At 44.2% G+C, this 22,676-nt stretch overlaps 1 protein-coding gene across 4 annotated transcripts in view; it reads left to right on the plus strand.

Annotated features, from left to right (window-relative positions):
* Positions 1-22,676, plus strand: part of foxp4 (forkhead box P4) — a 213,843-nt gene that overhangs the window by 123,602 nt on the left and 67,565 nt on the right. The window contains exon 1 of one of the 4 annotated variants that reach the window (XM_034585260.1): positions 3,248-3,953. The exons of the other annotated variants lie outside the window; for them this stretch is intronic. The gene's annotated coding sequence lies outside the window, so the exon portion shown is untranslated. Of the gene's footprint in view, positions 1-3,247; positions 3,954-22,676 lie in introns of those variants that run through there. 4 annotated transcript variants of the gene reach the window in all.

The raw sequence follows: 22,676 nt of genomic DNA on the forward strand, positions 1-22,676 counted from the left end.
AAAACATCCCCCGCATGTCAGATGGACTCAGGTCCCGCGTGATGGAAAGCTGCAGACCAAAAAACAGAGAGAGAGGGAGAAAGAGAGGGAGAGATGAAATGACAATTAATTGCTGTTAGTTGTCTGTCATTGAGAGAAAAGCATACAGGGCCGTGTGGGTGCGCACCATGACACGGGCATTATTGCCCCCGTGATTGATGGGCGCCGGGGCATTTGGCATAATGAATTTTATTTACTGTGTCCCCTCTCTCCTGTTGTGTCTCCCCCCTCTCCTCCCCTCTCCTCCCCTCCCTCGTCCTCTGCATGTGGTGGCATTTCCGCTCCGCGATGACACACTTTTAATTGCACTTTAATAGAAGATCCAGCGGGAATGAAAAAGCTCTTCATCACGTTTTATGACCTTGTCACATATTTTGGTGTCAGAGCGGAAAGCAGGTCTTTTTTGTGGTGACTGCAGGAGCTTGATATAAAGAAAAAAAAAGTTAATTTCTCATAGATTAATTAATTGCACGTTAAGTTGTTTTCATAAAAAAACACTTTTATGTTTTTTTTATGTTCACCCAGCCACATGTTGGTTTATTTAAAATGTAATTGTTAACATTTCTTCATTTTAGTAAAGACATAAGAGGTTGGATTTGTTTTATATGCAAATGTTATACCTTTTTACATTTTTAAATAAGAATGAAATATTTACATAATTGTGAGCTGACTATAATCCTCATATTGATATGTTCTATTATTATCTATTATTTGAAATATGCTGAAATTCTTAAAATGTATACAAAATGAAAAATGTCACTTTTAAAGTTGATTCTATCTTTTTTTTAAATTGACGATGATGTGATTAATCATCATAATTTGTATTTGTGCCTATTTCAGCCAATGATTTTCTCTTCACTGAAAGCTCAGCAGCTGAGATGTCTCAGTCTAAAGACTGGTCGGTACAATATACTATTGATACCCTTTACGGTAGAATTATTTGTACATTTATATTTAAAATATCTACACTGATAATCACTTGTAAACTTATAAAAGAAGCTCACAGGGAGACCACTTTTTTTTTTAAATGTCTCTTTATCCTCAAACATTTTCAGCATTTACCAAGAGTGTAAAGTCACAGTGAAGTTAATGTTCCTGTGTGGTGCTTTGCCTGCTGATGAGCTATCACATCAGTGAGAGGGTTTTCATGAAAATATAATAGGAGACAATGAAACAAAAGAGTATTTGAGAGGCAGAAGTAGCTTATTTGGGGAAAAAAGAGAGAATGTGTAGGAAGCCAGAGGTGTCAGAGACAGATTGACTCTCTGTTCCCTGTCGGCTCTTGTGTATTCGTGTCTGTGCGTTTGCCTCAGTATTGCCACCTTTTTTCATCTGACCTGCTTCAACACTTTTCCTTCTTTGGTTTTTTTTTCTCCTACTCTCGACAGCTGTGTCTTTTTTTTCCATGTCCTGTTTTCTTTCATTGTTTGTGAGACTCTCTCATGTACTGCTGATGTTCATCGTTTTCAGGTTCTGTTCTCCACCAGACAATTGTTTCTCTTATGCTTACTGACATATTACTTAAAAATGATTTTTTTTTCATCTCGGTCACATGTGTGTGCGGCTGTGTTTCTGGACTTGTATGACACCGTCTAGCGACAGGCAATAATGGCTATGAATCTCATGTGCTTTAAAACCCCTTCAGCAGGATTAAAAGCCACCAACATGATTGTGTTAGTCCATAAACTCACTCAGAGAGTCCTTACCTCACTGCACGAGCGCATGTGAACGTATGTGTGGAAGAGTGTATATATCTGAGTGTGGGAATGTGTGTATAGCAGAGTGCTTTTTTCTCAATTCACCTGTCCTGCTTGAGTGAAAATGGACAGTATTTGAAGTTTTAAATGTCCTGTGCGTCGGTAGCTTTCATGGCTCGCCGTGTCCGTCTCTCCATCTCTGCCTCTCTCTTCATTAAAACCCTCCTGCCATCCCAAACCCACAAGTCTGAGTGGGCTTTTGGCTCCAAAGTGATGTTGAAGAGCACCCGTATACGACACTGCTATACATGTAGGGTTTGACCCATGATAGATACTCACGGGTTCACTTAGTGCATTAAAAGCTGAAATGGTTAAATTTCCGATATCCTTTAAATGGGGTTTGAGGAAAGTGAGAAAAAAAAAAAAAATTCCTGTACTGGGAGCGAAAGCTTGTTTTTAAATGGTTTATTTTCAAGTGTTGGTCCTGAAGCTGCCGTTATCGCAGGGTGTGCGTATTTGAACTGAACATGTGTGTTGGCCTTTAAAATGTGGAAACATCATAGATTTAAATTGCTGTGTAATTATGGGTTCAAATCCATCATTGTTTCATTTAGTGTATCATTGTTTTCTATGAAATAAAATTGCTCCTTTTTCAGAAATATAAAAAGAAAATCCACTCACATCCATATGTAATCACTGAATACCATTACAGCAGCAATTATAGCTTGTTACGTCTTTAAGAAAATTATTAATGAAGTCTAATTGACATATTAATGGTTTAAATGAAGGTGTTATTGTACATGGTCAGTGATCAAGTGGGGGGTTGTGTATTGAAATGATTGACGGCACAGTGAAGCTGCCCCCACATTGCTTTAGACGGAGGCCTGATTGTACATGTGGTTCTAATTGAAGCGGTTATTTAGCTGAAGTTGAGGGTTGAATACTTGTGTGAGTGTGTGTGTTTTTCTGTGTGTGTGTGTGCGTAAAATAAACCCCACACATTTTTCTAAGATGAGATGTGTCAGGAGGAGGTGTCACACAGAGAATTGCAGGACAGCAGACGAGGAAGGAGGAGAGAGGTTCCTGCAGTGGTCTGTAGAAAGTTGACCACCTGTGAGCGAGAGTGGTTGTCTTCTCTGCCCTTTCTTTTGCCTCTTTCTTTTTTTAATTAGCTGTCATTGCACGTGAGGTGAAAAGCAGCATATTGCGTCTCTAAGATTCATGCACTTTTCTCTCTCTCTGATTGATAAGGTAATCATTTCGCCTGACACAGTGGTTTTAGCCTGTGGTCATTAACATGTCTGTGCGTTTCAGATGAGTTTTTCTACATATGTGAGAGGGGGTGCCTGCATGGGAGGCAGAGATGTTCCTCCAGCTCCGTACAGCACTGGCCCATTAACAGCTGATGGATGTGCATGGGGGGGAGTGAGCGGACGGCTCAGAGCGGAAGAGACGGTTTCCTATGGGCAAGGGGGGGAAGCGAGAGAGAGTTTGAGAGATAGAGCATAAGAGTGAACGACTGTATGAAGCGAGGGAAATGACAGTGCAGTGGTTTTAGGCGTGGGTCATTATAGCATGAGGAAGCATTAGATCAACCTCTCCAGAGTGCGCTTGGCACCTGAGGCCATGGCTGGAGTGGAGAGTTTAAAGGAGGGGGCTGTGGCTGTGGAGTCTGGGGCAGATCGTGAAATAAGGCAGTCAGATCTCACCAGTTGGATTTCAGTGACACAGAGTGAGAGTCGCAGAGGATCATGGGGTCAGTGGCACGGCCAGGTGGAGCACACGAGATGGTCAGAGGAAAACAGTGTGCAGGAACTGAGAGCGCGCCTGTTGTGTTCCAGCGGAGCGTCTTCATGAAAAAGCTCTCATCGCTCATTGTGTCCCCTGCTAACTCTGCATTGCTTCTGACAGCTGTATTTGTGTTATGGATTTTCCTTCACTCCGTCCCGTCTCCCCTTCCTTTCTCCCTTGCCTCCCTCTCTCAGTAGTCTCGGCTCCCCTCCTCTCCATCGCCTCCACCCTATGACCTTTTGTAAGCACTTCATCAGAGAGCCGTTGGTGTTTTCTAAAGTGCTGCGACAAACTGACAGGGCAGCCGTCAATCGAGCTGGGGGGAACCGAGGGAGCAGATCAGTGGAAAGCTTCGCTCAGAACAACAGTGTGACTAAACTTTCTGCAGCGCTGCTTTAATGTGTATTGAAAAGATGGCTGTGAAGGGTAGGTGACAGCTGCGAAGCGCGAGACTCGGAATGTTATGGATACACGCACACACACGCGCGCACATTTTGCACATTTCATAAACCGTCTGACTGTAGAGAGGCGTTACACAGCTCCTGGGTGCTCGCTTGTCCGTGGTGCTGCGGCATTAAAATCTGCCGAGCGGACAAGTGAGCGCTCTGATGAAACGCTGAGATTCACAGAGGAGGAGGAGAGATGAACTTCCAGGTCCATAAACCCAACTGCAATCAAATAAGTTTTACATCTTACACTCTTCTGAGCTCCTAATGTAAACTGTGGCCAATCATAACACCTTAGAGTTCTTTACTAATTTCTAATGCTCTTTTTTGGCTGCACTTATCAGATCTGCCGTATATCAGATTTATTTTAGCATTTTTTTTGTTTTATTTAAACTCCTTCAACCATCCTTTCTCCTTGTCCCTGTTCCTCACCATCCCTGGCCCAGTGAGGTAATAACCATTTAAATGCATCTCATTATGTTTTCTAATCCGTAAAGTATCAGGATGTTGGCTAACGCAGGCGAAAGTGATGCTGGAGCGTTGGCGTGCACAGCTCTTTTATGGTATTAGTATTTGTGGTATTAGTTCCGGGGGACATGGGATGCCTACTTAAGCTATTAGCATGTGAGGCGCTGTGGGATGATCCATCTCCTGACAGGACGAGCTGTTAACCAGTGTTAAACCAAATCACAATAGGCTGCCTGGGTTGACAGATTGACAGAGCTCGCTCTCGCCGCTCGGGCCGCTCCTTTTTCCTCTTCCGTGAAATGTACCCTCACATAAAAACTTGTTAATGTCAGAGAGGAAAAGAGCCTGAATTTACTTTTTCCAAAACTACTGGAAGAAATGTCTATGTGCGGGGAGGATTTTTAGTACATTTCACAAATATCATCAAGCCCATCGCAAAAGACGACGTGAGCTGTGTGTCTCCGTCTTTCTCAACTTCTGTCCTCCCCCGCTTTCTCCTCCTCTTCCTCCTCCTTCTGCTGTGTCTCTCAAGGTGAAGAGACTGTACAGATTTGCTCAGTGGGGTGCAGACTCTATGGCTTCTATAGTGGCCTTTCAGAGAGGGGAGGGAGGAGGGCACGACAGTGACTGCTACAGCCACTATCGGGAGTCTTGGAGATGCTGGATGCTGCTGCGCTCTGCATGTGTGTACACTTATTGTGAGTGAGTGTGTGTTCAGCTACAATTAAGTGTCAATCAGTGGGTGACGGGTGAACCCTCCATCTCTTCTGCTCGGACAGAATTCCTCAGGTTTAAGGTTTTGCTTTTCAGTCAACTGTTGGTGGAGTCATCCCGCAGAGAGCGTGTGTTTATTTTTTTGAACTTTCAATATTCAGGAGAAAACTGTCATAGGTAGTAGAGATTGTTTCATCTGAACCAGAAGCTCATTCTCAAAACGTCTGTGTTGTTTTGGAGCAGTTCGCGCTGCCTCATCGGACGCCGCAGCTTTTTCTTTTTTTCTCTGCGGCTGCTCGCTGGGTATAGAAACTCTGTTAGTGTCCATGTGCATACACATGCACACCCGTGTGCGGTGGGCATTGTTGACCGAGAGACATCTGCCACTAGATTATTCCCAGCTGTTATCTGAATAATTGTGTAATCCCCCCCCCCCCCCCCCCCCCCCCCCCCCCCCCCCCCCTCTCCCTTCTCACTCCCTCCCTCTTTTGCTCCCTCCCTTCCTTCCCTTGCCCCCTCCTCCTCCTCCTCCTCCTCCTCCTCCTCCTCCTCCTTCCTCTCCTCCTTTGCTCCCCTCTTTGCCCCCACGTTCCCTCGTCCACAGACTGATGAGACGGAGAGTGATGAGTTTCTTCTCTGGGTGGCACTACGGGATTTTTTTCCAGGAGTGTTTATGAGTGTGTGTGTGTGTGTGTGTGTGTGACTGTGTATCTTTGCGGCCTCTGGTCACCGGTCGTTGTTTGACATTTGTAGAAGGATTTGAGATCCCCCCCACCCACCCACAAACGCTCGCAGCCCACCTCCCTCCACCTCCTCCTCTCCCCTCCTCCCTGTGGCTCTCGGGGAAATAAAAGTAGCCTAATCCTGCCAGATCAAGATTGCTGTCCACCACAGCTTTACCAGCCTGTGAATTAGAGCCAGCTCTCATGTTCCTGAGGATAGAGAAGGTAGAGTGTGTGTGTGTGTGTGTGTGTGTGTTTGCACTGTGGGCCGTTGGCCTTTTAAGCAGCGTTAGCTGTTTGTTGGCAGAATTCTGGTCGGGGCTGAGAGGAAAGGAAAGCAGAGAGAGGTGAAAAACAAAAAGAACAGAGATGAAAAGTTTAGAAAGTTGTCTTTGATTTTAACTCTGTTTAGGTTGTGGGTTAAAGCCACGGTAATTTTCCAATTATTCCAAGTTTTATAATAGTTTTTTTTTCATGTTCAAGTTCAATGCATCAATTTAATTTTAAAATGAAAAAGTACACTACATTTTCTTTTAACAATTAATTGGAATATTGTTTTTAGCATTAATAGAGGAAAAATTCTAATATTCTGCCGTCACATTCTCACAGTTCCCGCTGTATCTACAAAGGCACAACACAATGTTTAAACCCAGACGCTTTTTCCTCCTCCCACAGACAGTGGTAGTCGACTCATACCAAGACATGACGTGAACAAAAAAAGAAAATTTTATCAGTCCTTTCTTTTTTGTTTGTAGCAAAAACAGTCTTTTTACACTGCATTAAAAAACACTAATCATTGTCATACAAATGTATCATGAAAGATGTTGCTGTGTCACTCATGAGGCTCCACATGCTGGTGCCAGGGCCGCTTCTGGTACGTGGACGGAAAGTGCTCTTTTCCCTGTTTGAGCTCCGATACTCACTCGCTGTGACTCAACTCAACACGCTCTCTCTCTCTCTGTCTCTCTCTCTCACTTTTTCTCTCTCCTCCTTCGCCTCTTTCTCTGTTGGACTTTCTCCCGTCCATCTCCTCCTTCACTGGGTCTCCCTCTCTCCTCTTCTCCTCTCTTGTCATGCCTGTTGTCTCTAATTATCACAGCCCTGTGTTCCTTCAGCCTCTTCATTACATCCAAGCTGTCATCACAGTTTACCTCCAACATTTGCTCCCTCTCCTCAGGCCTCATTTCAATAGGAATCCTTTTATTCTGTGTGACTGCAATGACAAGACTCAAAGCAAGGTCAATCAATAGGTCTCTCACCAGTGTGTGAGACGCTTCATTTTGAGTGTGCGATAACATGACTAAAAATAAATTTTGTGACAAATTGAAAACTTGAAAAAAACCTTAAAATAATTGTTCTTTAGTAAAATATTTTGCTTGCTTTTAATGCAAGATCATTTCCTGTAATAGAAGCAGGGACAATTAAATTAGCACATTCACACATATTTCTAATAATTCTGAGGTGTAAACTTGTTGATTGGTGCGTTTGCGCTTCCAAATAATTATTTTCAACGTAAGAAAAATGTGTTAATATTTTTTTTTCTATTTTGTGATTGTAATGAAATTGAATGCAGTGTTTTGTCAGCACACCTGTTTGTCCCTGGAAACAAAGACACTGCAAAAAAGAAAAGAATAAAAAACGTAGTCATTGACAAAACAAACAAATGACAAGAAACAAAGTAGAAATGAGTAACAGATTAAAAAATTTTTTACTCATTATTTCCCCACTATTACAGACTTTGTTTGTTTTGTTTTCTTTGTGTTTACAACACTTAATGGACAAAGCAGAAATATTTTTCCTTCAAGGACTTGTGTTACCAGCTTCAAAGACGGCCCTTGGGTTGTTGGATTAGCAGACACCACAACGCTGATTTGCCCAGTGAAGGTCAGCGCTGCCGTATGCAACCTGTAGACCTAATCGTCAACTTCTGCCGCTGCAGGTTTCCTTTGTCTAAAGGTCAGTCAGGAACCGTGCGTTTGGCCCCGGAAAGTAGTCAGCATAAACGAGGGAGGGGACTGAGGGAAGGACTAAAGTACAAAAAAAACAGGACAAGAGGGAGGGAGAGTGCCAGTGAAACCCTGCTTTGCTCTGCGGTATCAGGCAGCGGCTTCTGAAAAGTTTGCTGGCAAAAACTTTTGCTGAGGGCCGGGTTTGGTCAAGCGGCTCCCCAGGGGGTTCGCTCCGAGAGTAGGTGGAGAGAGGGGTTGTAGGGTGGGGGTGGGTGAGAAGGGAAGTGAGCCAGCAAAGAAGAGGAGGAGAGGGGAGCGAAGAGAAGGATGCCGTCACAGTCATCCGTTGTTGCGGGGCGCAGGCCCTCAGTCAATGATCTAAGAAACACAACTCCCCGGCTCACGCCCCCTCCTTATTCCTCCCCCTCGCCTCTCTGTCCCTCTTTTTCTCTCTCCTCTCTTTTCCTCCATCCTCCCCCTTGCCGCTCTGCAGCTCTGTCTATCTCTCTCTTAGCTTTCGACAGCGCTGCACTGTGGTTCGAGCGCTGGTTATTAACATACAGTCTGCATTAGCGGAATAGCGGCTGGGCCTATTTGCTGGTAATGAGGATAGGGGGCCCGTGCTGTATAGTAACTTGTTTGACCTCCAGTGGTGAGGTCAAGTTCATCCCGAGGAGGTGTAATTCTCTCCCTCCTCATCCCAAACACATGACTGGGGGGCGTGGGGGGTTGTTGGGGGAGAGGGAGCAAACCACGGTGGCCCCGCTCATCCCCCAAATTTGAATCTCTCATCCCCGTCCCTGCTCTCTCCTTCCTCTGCCTCGTCCACTCTCTTCCCACAGGGTTAATTGAAGGGGAAATTGATAGTTCTGTGTGGTAATTGTGGCTTTGAGAATTATCTGTCTCCTATGGAGAAAGATGAGGGCAGCTGTACCAAAGAAAGAGTGTTGTATTGTAAGAAAAAGAGAGGGAGAGAAATATGGGGAGGGAGGCAGTTGGAAGAGCAAGCAGAACACCCCCCCTCTACCCACCACCACCTCCGCCACACTCCCTCACGGAGGGGGTTTGATTGGTTTATGAGCCAGAGTGTTGATTGGCTGTTGACGAGCTGAGATTTCTACTTTGCTAGCCGGGCCCGAATAATTATTCTATTCATTATCCAATCAGAGAGACTCACCACACCACTCAGTATCATCAATGATTCTCCTTTTAATTCTCCTTTTGAACCCCCTCCCTCCCTCTGCAATCCCTCCATACCTCCCCGAGGAGCCGGGGATGGACAGATGAGCGGAGCGCACTGTAGCTGTTCGGTTCTGCTCGGCTGCTCGCTGGAGTGGAGTGAGACAAACTTATATTCCGCCAATGCTGGTGCTGAATGGACTCTTTGCCTCCCTCTCTCCTTCAAGAGTGGCTTTTCTTTCCCAGGGGCAGAGCTTTATAATTAGTCTTCTTCCAGAAATAGAAAACTAGTTTTCTGAGGTGAAGTCGCTCTCTGATGTGTGCTTTTTAAAGCTGCACATTTGAATTGATATGAAACTGAGTGAAATCAATTATCTATATCAGCAAAATCAATTTCCGCCAATACCTGTCAAGTACTGTTTTCATGTACTATTTATTTTTCAAAATTACATTAAGAAATTAACATTCAGATTAACAAAATTAAAACTGAGAAAAAAAAAAGACAGCGAGAGACCATTTTCTGGTCCGACAGACATTTTGTTCCTGTCGGTCTTGTTTTAGCTCCTGACTTAGTTGTTTAGTCTCTGCTCAGGCCACCCCAAGGCTGTCACCCAGGCAACATTGCACGTGTGTGTGTCTTTATATTATTTCATTTTCTCCATTTTGTACGAGAATTTGTCAGTGTATTCATTTCTGTGTTTGACTTTATCGCTGCCATTGGTTCCGTTCTTTTATATTTCCTGCCCCTGTTTTTCCCACCTCTTGTTTCCCTCCTTCCGCCCCCTCTTCTCCACGCACCCCCCCACTCCCCTCTGCCTATCCACACCGCTCCCCTTTTTCTCTTCCCCTCTTCCCCCTCCCCTCTCCTTTCGCTTTCTCTGTCCGTTAATGAGAATGTGTTAACGAGAAAGAAAGATCTATTGGGTATAGCGCAATTTATCAGAAAGGCAGAGGTTTGGAAGGAAAAAAAAAGGCGGCGGGCCCTTCAAAGAAGTCCTATTCTTGTGGTTGTGAATGTTTGATGAGACAGTGAAAAGTTCCCCCTCTAACGTCATGGTGTCTGAACAGAAGAGAACAGAACCGTTCTAATCATGCCGCACAGAAAAAATGACTTCCAACCCGATTTAATTAACTGATAAGAAACGGCTTCAAATTAATTTTTCAAGGATGTTAGATTTTGATTAAGAAACTCCTAAAAGAAATAGACGAATAATCAATTTTTTAATCAACTTACTCAAATGGTAACTGGTTAATATGATAATTCTAGCAATTAGGGCAAATATTGTCGAGCAGCAGTTTCTATGCATCCTGTTAAAGGAATTATAATATCTTTACATCTAATTATCATGGTTATTTAATTTTTTTGTATGGCTACCTCTCAATTTTACCATTCTATTTTTCATCTGCCATTATGGGGATAATGAAATGAGAAGTTGGAAGTGTAATAAGATGAAACTTTTATAAGGGTCGACCTGAATGGGGCTTTTCACGCACCCTGATTGGATAGATATTTAGGAAAAAAGGGAGAGAGGAGTTGTTGAAAATGACATTATTTCTGCTGGTTTTACATGCAAAGCTGAGATGGATCTTTAGATGTATGAATCTTTTATTTCGTCAGCAGATTAAAGTAGCTAATAGCTCCTGGCTCCTCTGTGTCGCTCCTCTGGTATTCATAAGTAGGTAGGCACGGCCATGAATATGCTCACCATTTCTAATCCACAAAGTTTCAAATCATCTCTTCAATTGGAAAAGAGACAAAAACAGATTCAGCTTTGATTGAAGGAAAGATTGGACTGTTCATTCTGCTAGTGGCCATAAAATTTGTACCTTTGAGTGTGTGTGTGTGTGTGTGTGTTCCCCTAATTGGACAGGTATTGTAGCGAAGGTGAAGAAGGGCCAGTTGAAGAGAGAGGGCGTTGCAAAGAAAAGAGCTGGCAGGGGGTCCGGGGCTTTAGCGGAGCAGCAGAGAGACAGAGTTCTTTACTTCAAAGAAGGCTTAGAGCCTGGACAAACGCTAACCCTGCTCACATACCACCGCGACACACACACACACACACACACACACACACACACACACACACACACACACACACACACACACACAACCACTCCACGTTCACACACAGTGACTCTTTTACTCATCATGAGATGAATATCCATTCCCTCTCTCTGTGCCGCTGCCTCGCACCCTGCACGCCAAACATCAGTGGAGTCGTGCGTTCACAGGGAAATATAGACAAAGCATTTGGAGAGATGGAACGGTTCCTTTAATTATATGCTCCTCTTATGATGCATGGTGTTTCTGTCTGGCTGCTCGTACGCACACGCACACATGCACACGGACGCTGATCCGCTGAATAGGTATTCCTGGCACAAACCCCTGTGTTGAGCGTACATATTCAATTAGCAAAACTCATTAGCAAAACTTGGCATTTGTTGTTGTTTTTTTCCCCCCTCCTTGCTCAGAATTAATGGTTTTGATATGCTAATTAGCGGGTAATTTAATTTCAAAAGGCCTCAATTAACAGCAGCGTTGTGGACACGAGGAAGTTAAGCAGCGTAATCTAATTTGCATTAGTAACGAGCAGGGAGTAATTAGTCTCTAATTAGCCACTTCAGACAGCACTTGTGTTTACTTTCCTAATGAAGTGGAGGGGCTTTTTTTTAACAGGGAAGCCTGTGTATGTGTGCGCGCGGTTGTACATATAAATGTGTTAATGAGTGTTTGTGTGTGTGTGTGTGTGTGTGTGTGTGTGTGTGTGTGTGTGTGTGTGTGTGTGTGTGTGTGTGTGTGTGTGTGTGTGTGTGTGTGTGTGGTTCGGGGGTATAGAAGAGTGGCAGAGTGGCATATGGTTTACAGTTTGGCTCCAGTTACACACATGGGCACACACGTCTCGTACCCCCTCCTCTCATGTACACAAAAAACGGGCAAACAAACACACACATACATGAACACACACGGAGGTCATCCCCTGCTGTCTCATGTGATTGGCTGCGCACTCACAGTAGTTTTCAATCCATTCAAACAGCTCTATGAGCTCACTTACAGACTCCACAAGGGATTGAATGAGTATGTGTGTGTTATTTTTTTTGTGTCGCAATAGCTTGCAATATTTTCATCTTTCCTTTTTTGTATATCCAAGCACTTATTCATTTTCTGCTGTGGTCTTTCCAAATCATATTTTTTTTATAAACTGTTTGTGTTTGAGTGATGACGTCACAGACCATGGTTGCTGGCCAGCCTAATGCAGGGTTTATTTCTGGGAGACGGTTGCCTGTGTTGACAACGTAGCAAAACAGAAGAGGAAAGGCCGACAGCTCGATGGATAAACAGACAGACTCATGACACACGGTTTTATTCCTTTCATCGCACTCTTCTAATTGACCTGGGGATTTATCATAAGCAACACCCAAGGAAAATAGTGAACAAATTAAATGGAAGGTTTTTTTTTTATCTGTTAGAGAATGAGGAACAACAGTTTTAACTTTTCCATTCAGGGCCATGTCAAAAACAAGTTGAAAACAACAGGCTTCCTCCTGGGCGTTTCTTTTTTTTTTTTGGGAAGGGAGACGGGGTGGGAGGGTTGCAGGGGGAGCAGCATAGCAGGGTTTTAGGGGAGGGGGACAAGCAGCTGCCCTATTAGCCCAAATCTGTTGTTCAGAGGAGGTGGGAGGAGGGTGGAGTAACACCACTGAATTTCCACAAAGGAAAGCATCCACTTTTTTTTTTACTTTGTGGCTATGTTCTGAGATTATGCCACAATTTAAGTACGTTTAACCCCAAACACCTCATGTCGTATTTTAACTCATAATCCAGCACATATAAGGACAGAGATCATACACAGTCTTTCTTATGGGAAGGCGTTTCCACAGCCTTCCCTGGGAATAATAAGAGAGGTCAGAAAGCTCTGCGACTTCCTGCTGCAAAGAGCGGGGTCAGAGCGGCGGTTGGCAGAAGCAGTCAGCACTCAGCGGACAAGACTAGGAACACACACATCGAAGGGATGGCAACCCGCACTGTAGAAGTTGTGTGATTTACGCTCACCGTGAGCAGAAGCTGGAGAGGATTCAATAAATACAATGAATGAAGGCGCTACAGTGATTATGAGCCTGATTCTACCAGTGACCTCTACCCATAGGCTCATACACAAAGATTTACAGCCACAAACATCCATAGATATGCACACACACACACACAAACACGCACACTATACGCGTCCATAAATAGGCAACTGATTTACAAATGAGCTGACCTGTGTGTTGGCCTTGCTCTCAGATAGGCTCGCACCCCCGCCAGGATGCATAAATCACAATGGACATGCATATGCATGAGCATCTGAGGAGGTGGGATAAGTGTGTGTCTGTACATGTGTGTGTATTTGTGTGTGTGTGAGCACCAGCCGACAGCACTGTTTGTATCGATCATTGAGGCTTAGTTAAGTGCCTTTTATTTCATTGAGTTAAAGTTAAGGACCGTGGACGGGCCTCTCTTCCAGCCCATGTTGCTTTTCAATGGGGAAAAGGCAAGAAAGAAAGAAAAAGGAAGAACTCTTAACTGTTCTTTTTTCCTTCTTTTTAGTGGCATCCAGGGATAGCACATCATATTAATGGAACTGAGATGACGTCTCACATCTCCTCTCTCTCTGCAAGAAGTGGTTTTGGTATTGGACCTTTGCCTGATGTGTGTATGATGTGAGCTGCTTTAACCTCCCCTTGTTTTATGGACTTTACATGGCTCTGGATCTCACTGCTGCTAGATTAATTTACACACCACTCACACATACTTGCCAAATCTCCCTGTCTCTATTTCTCCCTCTCCCTCTTCCTCTCTGAAGACAGAGCAGAAATTGCCTGGTGAGGTAAATAAATTACTTCCATCGATTTCTGTAGTTGTAGAGTGACTTTATCACGGTTTGACTTGTCCAGATACAGATCAGCGTGTGACAGCGTGTGTGTGTGTTTTTTTACATAACGTGCCACTGTGTCTATGTGTGTGCGACTTTGAGTTTACATAAGCTTTTGTATGTGTGAGACTGCATTGGCTGCAAAAATCAGTGTAAAATCTACCTGATGGGTATCTCATCATATTAAAAGATATTGCTGAAGCTACATTGTGGTCGACCAACCACTGTGTGTGTGTGTGTGAGAGTGTGTGTGTGTGTCTAATTGAAACAGGCCATGAGGTGCATATTGGAAAGCAGATGAATTAGCTTGGTTTTATTACAGTGGGATCTTGAAGTCCACCCTCTGGCTGCAGAGGTTGTTTGCTGATTGAGTTTATCTTAGTCTTGTTATAGATCAGCGCCGGTCGCTGATAGGGGCCACAGATAGGTGACATCCAAATGTGACTCACACTAGCTGTCTGATAGTATATAGGGTCTGTCTACATGTCTGTTATATATTTGCACATGGCGATGTTTGTAAAAACTTGAGGCGCACCTTAACCCCCCGTGCTCCAGATGTCACTCCATGGAAAGAGGTTAAAAGTTCACCAAAAAGCACCAGTTTGTGTGCGTTGCAGCATGTGCGTGTGTGTGTGTGTGTGTGTGTGTGTGTGTGTGTGTGTGTGTGTGTGTGTGTGTGTGTGTGTGTGTGTGTGTGTGTGTGTGTGTGTGTGTAGCAGTCTGGGGCACATGCTGTTTTAATAGACACAGCACTGACGTTACTGCAGAGGCCAAGAAGCCACCGTTAAAAAGAAAAGGATTCGGAAAAAGAGCGAGAAAAGGCCTCATCTGTTTGCATTAAACAGTGGAAGAAGTGACCAGTGAAGGAGCAAATGAGCGACAGACGGCTAAAAGATATCTGCTCCTCTGGCTTTGTCCCTCGCGTCAGATTTCCCTCCCTCCTTCTCTTCATTTTCTTCAGCCTAGATCTCTAAGTTTGCTCTTTCTTTTATTTTATATCTCTTTGCATTTCTCACTTATACAACTTTTTTCCCCCTCGTTTAGGTTTTTGTTAGTGTACCCACATTAGCTGTTACAGTAAGTCTACCACAGTTCAGTCTTTTAAAATTAAAAATCCAAAAAAGAGCAACACAGGAACATAGCGGAAATGAAGAAGAAGAAAAACAGTGAACTCACAAGCAGCAGACAGACATGTTTTCCTTAAATATACTTTAACAGTATTCCTCATGGCTTATTCTGCACGGTCTGTCCGTCTTCTAAACTATCAGGTTCTTCTCTGCCTCAGATGCTCCTGATTTGAGAATTAATTAGGCAGCACGGTGGCGTCAGGGTTGGGATTTTGGGTTTGTTCACTCGCTATTTTAGTAGCTAATTACTGAGGGGGAGAGTGTTAATTGGAATTCTCTTAGATAATGTGAACTCCTCTTCCCCTTTTCTCCCCCGCCTTTACTCGAGTTTAATAGAAAACCACAGCACTTAACAGACTCTCACTCTCTCCATTATGAGTGTGTGTGTATACATATATAGTATATTTGTAATTTTTTTTATCTTCCTAATTCTGACTGTAGCTCAGCCGATGCCTTTGGACAAAGGCATTATTTGTGGTCATTTTCTCAGTGTGCATGTGTAACATGTGCTCTGTGGTGCGAGCTGTGGAAGTGTCATGTAGTAATCCTCTCAGACTTCATCAGAATTCAGGCTCACTTTGTCTGACTGACTGCTGCCCTGTTACCTTTCACAGGGAACAAAATGACAGAAGCACAGAGCCCAGTGACATATCACACTGGGAGAAATAAGCAAAGGGCAGGAGGGTTGTTTTTTAAATGAAAAAGAGAGCTGAGCTGCAGTTCACAGAAAGATTCTCACACATGCATGATTAATGTTCATTGCATTTAAATTCTGTGAAAAATAAGTGATGAAAAACATCATTGATAAAACCTGTCTTCAGGGCTTATTCACATTTTTGTTCTTATTTATTTATTTTATGCTTAACTTTTGCCGCACCGGTAATGAACCAAGCTGGCCTAACCTGCATTTTGACTGCGCACTTTCTCCATATCCTCGGGCGCCGTAATGCTAATTCCGCAGTGTGCAAGTGAGGGGGATAAAAACACAAGAAAGTTATTTTAATTTTAAAGAGTGTTTGAAATGAAACAATAGTTGCATTTGGATGTTGTTATAATTGGAGCGAATGGCTGACTAGATAAACAGACTTCTGTTGCGGGCGCAGGAGCACACACTTGGGGGTCTTTTTCATATCTGCGCTCTGTTTAAAAATTAAACTCCTAACCGCTATAAAGGAGAGAGGGAGCAAAATTAATATACAGTGAGAGACGAGTAATCAGAGATCTGTGGTTTCATTGTAATTCCTCCATCCTCCTAAACTGTGACAAAAACATTATTTAACATCTCTACCTCCTCTTCAGCCACTCAGAGAGGCTCTGCGCACACACAGAAGACCTTACAGTATTTTAATATCACTGCTTGTATATTCTAATCCTCACGCCACTTGAAATATAATTCCTTCCTTTATTTTAAATCATGGATATGAAATTGCATTAAGGCAAGAGTGTGTGGGCATGAAAGCAGGGATGTTAAATGGACATATGAATGCAGGGGTGAATCCTAACCTATTAAGTACTTTCCTTATTATTTCTGAAAGTGGAGCGTGATAATTAGTTTGTTGGAAATCCTATAGCGGGGTGGAGGTATGGGTCTTCATAGTTGAGCCAAATTAATTTCTTCCGTCACCTTCAGCATACGTCCCTCTTAATAGGTTTAATTTATTTCACGGTCATTATATAATTTTTTTTAGCTACTTGGCTGTGATGAACATATGCACGGCAAAATCCACTTCAGCCCTCCGCACATGTGACTGTTATATCCATTGTTATATTCATACACCTAAATATGATATAACGGCACGGCATCGTTACCGCTCGGCTCCGGAGTCTGTGTGATCTTAGCGATGGTATTGTGCCGTTTTCCCAGGGGTCCCTGCTGCTGCGGCCCGGTTGTCATGTGATCCGTGTGTCTGGCTAAGAGCTCCACTTTTCTCAGGAGTCTCTCCAAGTCTTTTTAGTCCTAAAAGTTAACAATCATTCCTGATGTTAAATCCATCAGAAACCTCCATGTGCCACGAGGTCGCTTTAATAATCTCCCCTGTGTATGTGTGTGTATAGATGTGTGTGTGAGTGTTGAGGTTAGGGTGGGCCATGGGAAAGTGGCATACCTGAGCAGATTAGAGTGATCCCAAGGAAACTTTGTGTGGGACAACATTCAAATACTAATTTCTTGTCATGTCATGCACGTCATCAGTTTGTAGCACCTCACACAATCTTCTCTTTTTTACCATTTAAAACAACACAAGTCACAGCGAGCGTGCTCATTTTGAGGTTACTTTGAATGTGTGTCAGAGGTTGAGCGAATGTGTGTGTGGGTGTGTGTGTGTGTGTGTGTTTCACCCGCCAACGCAGTGTGTATGGTTTGTTTTTGATCTTGGATCCATCTTGTTGCCCTTTCTGGTTTCATCTTACACTGGTAAATTACACTCAATCACTGAAATTACATCCTATAGACTATTTGTGCGCGCGTGTGTGTGTGTGTGTGTGTGTGTGTGTGTGTGTGTGTGTGTGTGTCCGTGCGCGCATCTCATCACTGTTGACGTCATCTCACAGAGCTGTACTCGATGTCAGTCTTGATTAGGCTGAGTCCAACTGTTTTTGTGTTTTCGTCATTTAGGGGAAGTAAAATGGAAATGCAGCTGTTGCGCGTGTGTGTGTGTGTCGGCGGAAATTGCTCTGTTGTGTGTAGCAGTAAGTGCGTAAGAGTGGTTGTCAGCTGGTAAGCAGTAAGGACACACTGATGCAGTCTCCGTTTTCATCTGAGTGGCTGCAGTAAGGGAAGCTTGATGGGACAAAAACGTAGACGTAGAAGCTGTAGTCTGCCAATTAGTGCACCAGATGTCTGTTATTGTTGGACTAGGATTATGGCAATAACTGCAGTTGGCCAACGGTTACGAGCATGTGTGTGTGTGTCTGTGTGTATGTCAGTGAACTAACTCCACTGTGATAGATTTTAAACAATCTGCTTTTGGGACTTGCTCCTTTCTTTATTACTCTTCTGGCACCTGCAGTGTTTTTCAGAATTCTGTCTCTCTCCCCTCTCTCTGTGTAGTTTTTCAGCATTTTGGAAATGTAAACACTTGTAAAATACATCCAGATGTTACCAGCTGTGCTTCGCCACCACAAACACTGAGCAGGGAGTGTGTGTGTGCGCTCCTCCAAAACGACTTTTTCTCAAATATTCAGTCTCAGACAGACAAAATGATGATTTGATTTGATTTGATGATTTTGTCATATATCTCGGCTTCTTTGTCTGAGCGTGAGCAGGTTTTCAAATATGGTGTTTTTTCTGTGTGTGTGTGTGTGCACTGAATAAGACTATTGTTCATGTCAGAAACCGCTGCAGGCCAACACTGGCTGACATACAGGTGCTGTAAAATGCAGAAAAGTCAGATATGAGAAGTGATGCAACATGACAACGACAGCAATTTTATAAAAACATTGACCTTCTGTATCCCCTTAATCTCTCTCTCTTTCTATCAGTCTCCTCCCCCATCGCTCACACACACACACAGACACTTACCTGATTGGCAGACATCTAATTAGCAGATGTCCTCACCTCCCTTAACGATAATGATATTCGTATTATTACTGGTATTATTCTCTCTTTCCCCCTCACACGTGCTCCCACTTTTCAACAGGTGAACACATTAAAATGCCAGCCTTGTGCTGTTTCATACATGTCAGCATACTGTACATCTGTGTGTGTGGGTGTGTATTTGTTTATGCACCGTGGCCATGCTGAGACCTGGCTCCCTGGGGAGTAATTACAGAAGAGGTTTTCTGGCCGTTTTCTCTCATTAGTGTGAATATAGAGAGAAATTGTGGGACCTCGGTTAGCATAAGAGCACACACACACACACACACACACAATACGCACACAGAGGCTATGTAAGGCAGAAGTTCAGACATGTGCATGGGGCCTGAGGTTGATGCCATGACTTTAGTCTGGAGGTACATGGTGCACTTCTTCTCGCCACAAGTCTATTTCAGCCTCTGCTCCTCTGTATACATACACGCTGTGTGTTTGTGTGTGTTTCTCCCATTCGACAGCATCTGGCCTCAGCCTCCCTCAGTCCTTCAATTCAAACTGCAGGTTGTTTGTTTGGGTTCGCCCTTACAAACACACCATTAGGCCTGCCCTCTGCACTGAGGACTATTCCTGGCTGTGGCCTCAGTTTAGCTCAGGCCTGCTGCCTGGCTCACTGGAGGTCCCTGCAGGCAAACCTCAGCTCCACCAGAACCCAGGAAGATCCGAACCACAGCGAGCCGCCCCGGCCACCACAGTGAAACTCTAGCCTGCTTCAACCTGACTCGCCCCACAGCAAGCCTTAAATGTCAGCTGGAGGGTTTTTAGTGCGTGTGTGTGTCCTGTAGCACGCCTTCTCTCTTAGATAGTCAGCCCATCATGATGCAACAAGTCCACCTTTTCTGCAAACAAACAGGTATGGACAAGAAAAGAGGCTTTTGCGACTCACCCAAGCTGATGATAAAGGATTTGAGAGTGAGAGATGAAAGGAGAAGAAAAGAAAGAGAGAGCAGGAGGCGAAGGAGAGAGAAAGAAAACAACAAAGGTGGTTGGGACAAAAGTAGTATTGTATCACTGAAATGACTTGTGAGTTGAAAGCCTTAAAAGTCCTCCCCAGAGCCAGGTCATAAAGCCCAAAGACGGGCTTGGCAGCCGAGGCCAGAGCCAGACAGGCCTGGCAGTCGAGCCTAGAGAGCTTCCAGTAACAGGAGATGTAAAAATCAATTTGCCGTGAAAAAGGTAAACAATCGGAAATGACAAATATGCAGGTTCTTTCCATCGCTCTTTTTTCATCTCTTGCTTTTTTCACTGTTATTAAAGAGGACAAATGTAGGGGCGAGGAGAATGACTAGTCAGGAGTCATGTGGTGAGAGATCCCAGCAATGTTCAGGAGGGGGGGTTCAAGAGAGGGGTTTTGTTCTCTCTTTTTTTCACCCCCTGATACAGTCGAGCTGGACTTTTACAGTCTTTTACTTTTGCAGCAGTTGTAGACTCCATGTTAGTATGGATGTGAGTACATGCAAATGCACGCTTAGGGACATGTCACTGGTCCTGATTAAAGACGCACTAGGTCAATATCACCATGTGAAAGGGGAAATGATTGAGGGATAGGGGGATGTCAGAGAGAAACTGAAGAGAGAACAGGGGGGTTAATCCTTGGGGGCCTGTTTGGTGGTTAGGAGTCCTCGGGGGCCCTGCCGGAGACCTCCATTAGTGGAACTATCCAAGCCTGGGGGAGCCAGTGCGGTGGCGGGCCTTCGAGGCAGGGGCCAGTCTGTTTAGCAGCAGTTTGTCTGCATTGCTCATAACATTGATCCAGTGTGGAGCTGCAGCCATAGGAAGGCTCTTTGCTGCTGAATAGAGCGAGCAGCGGTGTATTGATAGGGCAGAGTGGACCGGTGGAGAGCCCAGCACCCTGTTGGTCATTTGGTTAAGACGGACAAATCTTGTTCAATACACACACCCCACCGCTGCCTTATGGCATGTCAAATCTGCCCACGTAGGTGTCTTCATGCATCCATAGAATCTAATCCTCTTTGCTTTCTCCGCTCGTCCTCCTCAGATGAACAGATCTGCTGTGACTGGCTGGGAAAAAAATGAAAGGGGGGAAAAAAGAACAAGAGAGAAAACAAACATGTTTCCCAGGCCCCAATTAGCCCCTTTTTACTGCCCCCTGACACACTCTCCCATCCTCCTCACTCCCTCCTTAAGTGTCTGAAGTCTGCTTTCTCTAATTCTTCCACATCATTGACAGCGCTTACACATCAGCAGCTAGAAAAGGTGGTCAGGGGAGAGGTCTGCAGGGATGAAGAGGGAGAAGTGCCCATTTTTTGCCCGTCAATGCATCCTCCGAAGCACACTGGCAGGGAGTCTGTTTAGTAAGAGAGGGTGCATGTCTTACAGTTAACTAGCATCTTCTTGAATTCGTGTGTGTCAGCCGCGCTGAGGATATATGTGTTTTTGCGGTTGTTGTGTTTGTACAACATCAGTCGCTGAATGCTCCCAAACCAAAACAGTTTGAACCGTCTGTGCAGAAGCCATCAATTCTTAATGAGATAATGACATGCTAACATACTCACAGCAGCAGCTCTGTTTACAGATGAAGACAAACCACAAACAAGACACAGACGTGCTGAGCGCTTTAGCTTTCCTCTCGTATCTGCTTTCTTCTGGCTGTCCGCCCCTCCCTTCTCCGCAGTTATGACTTTGTGCGTCGGCCAAAACTTAGCGAGAATAACAGGTGGAGAACATCTTGATGGTCTGCATGTGTGTGTGTCTGTCTGATAGACGCACATACGCAGTAATGAGTCAGGCGCTATATTGTGGCTGCAGAACAGATTCCCTAATAAGAAAAGAATGCTGTCCATGGCATCCAGAGTTTTCCACTGGAATCACACATTCAGCCAGCCTGTTTCCTGCCCCGGGGTCTTCCTCTCGGCATGAACACACGAGGAGAGGGAACCCTCTGTCTCCCTCTCCGTCTCCCCCTGCTCCTCCTATTGTCCCTGCACCCCTCCCTCACCACATCCTTGTTTCTCATCCTTTTCATCACTTTTTCTTTCCCCTCCATCAGCTATAGGGTCAGTTCATGTTTTCTATTGGAGCTCTGTCTATATTCTTTCCCTTTCCTCTGTTGGACTGTGCTACAGTCTGGTTCTGGAGTGACACGAGCACATGACTCACAAGTGAGTCAGACCAATTCAGGCTTATTGCTGAGGAAACAGTGGTGGATTAGGAGGAGAGGTATCTTTCTCGGACTGGTACAGGATAACACACACACACACACACACACACACACACACACACACACACACACACACACACACACACATATGCAAACATAGAGCTGAGTAAGAAAAAAAACAACATTTGTGGTTCAATGAGTCTCCAAATTATGGAAGTCTTAGTCTAGCTGTGGAGCAACTTTAAACAAACCAAGACAGAAGTTTAAAAATTCACATTCAAATACTTTAACCTTGAAATCTCCCCTTGCCAAGGCACCAGCTCCCTCTTTTTTTTCATCTGTTAAATGTTTGAGTGTTTGATAGTTTGAGGTCTATAGCAGAACCCGCCCGGGAATTAATGTCATTCATATGCCCTGCGGAAATTACTTTTGAAATGCATATAATCTAAAACATGCAAATGAGGCTGACTTTGTGCACCCTGTTTAATATGAATTATCATTTTCTGAATACCTATTATTACTGCGTACATTTCTCCAATTATATTGTTCTTTTTTTGTCACTTTTGCATACGGACACACGTGCACATCAGGAACAGCAGAAGCACGCGCACGTACATGCTCTGTCACATGCATATCCTCGCAGACTCGCACGCTTACACATACACACACACACACATACACACACGCACACACACACACAGACACAGCAGAATGTCTTTGTGATGGGTGTATTTTAATGAGGAGTAATAAGGATAGTAATGACCCAGTCCACTTCTCTCTCTCTCTCACTCTCCGTCTTTTTTACTTTCTCTCTCTCTCTCTCTCTCTCTCTCTCTCTCTCTCTCTCTCTCTCTCTCTCTCTCTCTCTCTCGCTCTCTCTCTCTCGCTTCCTCTATTTCTCAGCCTCTCTCACTCGCTGCCTTTCACACA

The sequence above is a fragment of the Hippoglossus hippoglossus genome, chromosome 5 (genome assembly GCF_009819705.1).
Source record: "Hippoglossus hippoglossus isolate fHipHip1 chromosome 5, fHipHip1.pri, whole genome shotgun sequence".
Taxonomy (NCBI): Eukaryota; Metazoa; Chordata; class Actinopteri; order Pleuronectiformes; family Pleuronectidae; genus Hippoglossus; species Hippoglossus hippoglossus.